Source organism: Echinops telfairi, unplaced genomic scaffold, assembly GCF_000313985.2.
Source record: "Echinops telfairi isolate 266 unplaced genomic scaffold, ASM31398v2 ScPeMD7_7400;HRSCAF=8409, whole genome shotgun sequence".
Lineage (NCBI taxonomy): Eukaryota > Metazoa > Chordata > Mammalia > Afrosoricida > Tenrecidae > Echinops > Echinops telfairi.
The window spans coordinates 3,385,246-3,389,754 of NW_022111300.1; positions in this window are offsets into that span (position 1 = coordinate 3,385,246).

Genomic DNA, 4,509 nt, shown 5'->3' on the forward strand with positions numbered 1-4,509 from the left:
CCGGCGGCCCGGGCGCGGCCCGAGTGAGCAGAGGCTCCGGGCCGCCCCCTCCGGCGGCTCGGTCCCACTTCGCCTTTTCCGACCCGGTGCTCCGGGCGCTTCTCCGCGGGTCCCTCAATGACGCACCGGTCCCCCCGGGTGCCGCCCTCTTTATGGCACTTCCCTCTCCGAACCGCCGCTCCCCCACCCAGGCTCCCTGGCTCCAGTACCCCGGCCTCTCGGTAGGGGGTCTCGGGTGAAAGGGCCACCGGGTTCGGGGAGAGGGTCTACACGATAGAATTTCCAATTACTCATTCCTTTGGTCGCCTCCCAGCAGCCGGGGGCGGGGGTCCGGGGCGCTCCGCCTCCCACCTTCCCATCGACGCGCCCCCGGCCCTTCGGGAAGCGAGCGCAGCCCGAGAGTCTGGCGGCCCTCACCTCCAGCCTGGGCGCCGGCACCTCCTGGGGAGGGTGGGACTGGACTCAGATTCCCCACTGCCTTGATGGAGGTCGCTGACTTTGGAGGACGGAGGAAACCCGTCCTCGTTCTGTCCCCCGCTCGGCCTTCTTCATTCCCTTTTAACCCTTTCCACACCAGCATGCCGGGCGGGGAGGGGCGGCAGAGGCCCCGGACCCACCTCTTACCCACAACTTCTGGAGCACAGCGTGGCTCTAACCTACGCTACACGCACTTTCGAAAGGTAACCTCACACCCTCTGCACTTGACAGCCTCGTCTGAAAACCAAACACCAAACTTCCCCCGCCCCTTGGGTTTCCGAGACTGTAACTGTGAGTAGAAAGACCAGTCTTTCTCCAGCGGAGCTGCTGGTAGTTTCGAACTACGGACCCTGAGGATCACCGTCCAATGCATAACCACACCACCACCTTAGCTGAATCTTACCTGGCTCTGTTTCTGATAATACTGAAGGCACTTACTTCGCAAGAGTCTTGCCTGTGCCCGTTTAAAATTTGGGCACTGTTAGATACCTGTTCTTTTTACTTTCTTCAGTCTAGTTTGCCAATTCTTTTTGCTTTTTTATAAGGTGTGTGTGTGTGTGTGTGTGTGTGTGTGTCAGGGGGAAATTTGCAGCGCAGATCATCAGTTTTACATTCAACAATTTACATCCATTTTGATTCAACTCATCCATTTCAAGCCTCTCATTGACCCATGTGTCTCCCGTTTTCAGTTGCCCTTCTTTCCTAACTCTTTGTCCTTAGGTAAATGCTGCCCTTCTGATCGTAAATGTTGATTCTTTTAGCACAAGGGCTAGATACAGTTTTGGACATGAAAGGTGTTTAAGGAAGGAGTCCCATCTATCTCTATCTGACCAATAAGCCTGGTCTCTTTTCTGATTCCGAGCTCTGTCTCACAGTTTCCTGCAGCGCTGTATCCAAGACCCTCTAGTGTGCCCCTTCAGAGCAGTTGGTAGTGCTAGCTGGGCACCATCTAGTTCTTCTGGTCTCAGGATTGTGGAGGCTGTTTGCATGGTCCATCAATCCATTGGGATAATTGTTTCCAGGTGTAGTTCTATTTTCATCACTCTTTTTTTCCCTCTGCACAGCAAAGCCCATTAGTTTCCCCTTAGATGGCTGCTCACGTATTTTTAAGCCCCTAATCACTACTCAACAAAGTGGGATGTAAAGAGTGTCTTCATAACGATGTTATGCCAATTAACGTTGGTGTCTCCCAAGACTGGTCCTGAGTCCCCTGGCCAAACAACTTATTCCCTCCCGGCATTTGGTCAGTTATATGAAGTTTTCACAATGTTGCCTCTTGCACTCTAGCAATCTGTTTTTGAAACACAGAAATGACACAGAAGAATGTCGAGCAAAAGCCATCCCCAAAGTGTTGTATTCTCAGGGGGTGTTGAAGAGGACACCCTGCCGCTTTGGGTGTCCAATTGAACCCGTGTCCAATGAGCACTATACTGAAGGTACTGCTAGACCATATAGAATAAAATGCAATGGAATGCTCTTGGTGATGTATTATTCTGTATGTAATAAAAGGTTTCTACTAACTGAAGCCATTGCTCTATATTTTGAGTAGGTTTTCATGATGTTACTAGGCCTTTTGATTTGCAAATAGGGGAAAGACAATTCCCTAAGTACAAACTTCACAAGAACCAAGCAGAAAATTATACCATGTAAGGGCATACTCTGTTCATGAACTCTTTCCATGGAAGATCATGCAAATAGTGGACTGAAGTCACCCCAACCTTCAAAAGAGGCACCCTGGGTGGGAAATAACAGACAGGCATGAAGAGCTGCCTTGTGTAATACAATCTGTATCTTAATGTATGACTTCCCTGCCCTTCCCATCCTACCAGCCCTCGTTTGGATTGTCATTGAGAAGAAACAGCCTAGAAGTAAAAAGAGAGGGAAAGAATACAGGAAACATACCTTGGGTACATATCTCTACAACTAACAGGTACTTATTTTTCTCCTCAAGTCAAGCAATACTCAAACTTGAAAGGAAGTCAAACTGATGAAGTCAGATAGTCAGCCACACCCCTCACGCCTGACTCCTGGCAAAACGGATGTTCCAGGGGGGTGGGGTGGGGTGGGGGGTTGTTTCCCTGCCCCATGCTGACTACTGGGATCCGTAATTGAACCCTTTCATTATAATACATTGTTTTATTTGTATTGACAAGCTACACAGCAGAACATAGGCCAGTTCAACAATTTCAACATGTCCAGTGCTGTGGTGATGAGATCCTTTGAGGTGTGCTTCATGCTCATCCTCCTGTTCTCAGTTGTTCTCCCTCATTGACAGAAACTCACTGCCCGCGAAGGCGCGTCCTCTCTGATCTTTGGAGTTGTTGTGGACAGTTTGATCCAATACAAAATACCTTGAAAGAGGACCATGATTCGGGCAGACATTTTCACTAGGTAAGCTAAGCTGTGTTTGTTTTTTTCTTCTAGAACTTTTTCTTGTGTGTTAGGTGACGGTTTACACAGCAGGTACTCCGTGTGACTTTCAACAAGCCCTATGCACTTTGTTTCCACCGATCCTTTCAGAGGAGCAGCACCTACTGACATCTCCTCTCTGTCCCATGCCATTCCTCCACCTGTCCTCGCCCACTTCCTGAGGTAAACTGCCATTTTTTATCTTCAGTGGTTGGCAGTTTGGTTGTTTGTTTGTTTTAACAGTTTCATTAGCACTTCATCCACATGTCGTACTATCCAATAATTCAGTCCTATCAAGAAGAATGGTAGTTTTCACCACATTCAATTCTAGAACATATTCTTCTTCCTTGTACTCAGTTATTCGTGTAACTTTTTTTTCTAAATGTGACAAAAATATAGACAACACAACATCCTCCTGCTCAACAACTTCCACATGTATAATTCAGTGTCATTGATTATATCTTCATGTTGTGGAACCACTATTGAACTTATTGATACCCTATTATATTCATAATATAATATTCACTTCTATGGTTAAATCGCTTTTAAAGAGTTGCAGGTACATCATCACAATCAGTTCTAGTGCTTCCTTCCCCCGCTATTGTTTATTTATTTATTTATTTTAAACATTTTATTAGGGCTCATACAACTGTTATTGCAATCCATACGCACATCAATTGTGTAAAGCGCATTTGTACATCATTCTCAAAACATTTTCTCTCCACTTAAACCTCCGACATTAGGTCCTCAGTTTTCCCCTCCCTCCCTGCTCCCCCCTCCCTCATGAGCCCTTGATAGTTTATAAATGGGTATTTTGTCATATCTTGCCCTGTCCGACGTCTCCCTTCACCCACTTTTCAGTTGTCTGTCCCCCAGGGAGGAGGCCACATATAGTTCCTTGTAATCGGTTCCCTCTTTCCTACCCACTCTCCCTCCACCCTCCCTGTTTCGCCAATCACACCACTATTGTTTATTTTTTAAGAAGCTTTCAGGAGATATTTTGGTATAAAGTTTGAAGATTAATCTCATGGTAATGTTTCAGGAGTTCTTCATGGCTTTAGAAATTATCACAGTCCGTGCGAAGTTTAAATTCTGCATGCATTTTCCCTTTTCATCCGAATACTTCTCAGGAATCTGTGATCAAAATGTTCAGTAATTGTAGCTGGGCACCAACCAGTTCCACTTTCCAGGTCATGGAGGTGTTGTTCATGGAGGTGTTGTTATGGAGGTGTTGTCATGGAGGCGTTGTCATGGAGGCGTTGTCATGGAGGTGTTGTTATGGAGGCGTTGTTCATGGAGGTGTTGTCATGGAAGTGTTGTTCATGGAGTGTTGCTCATGGAGGTGTCATGGAGGCGTTGTTCACGGAGGCATTGTTCATGGAGGTGTTGTCATGGAGGCCTTGTTCATGGAGGCATTGTTCATGGAGGTGTTGTCATGGAGGTGTTGTCATGGAGGTGTTGTCATGGAGGCATTGTTCATGGAGGCGTTGTCATGGAGGTGTTGTCATGGAGGTGTTGTCATGGAGGCGTTGTTCATGGAGGTGTTGTTCATGGAGGTGTTGTCATGGAGGCGTTGTCATGGAGGTGTTGTCATGGAGGCATTGTCATGGAGGCGTTGTCATG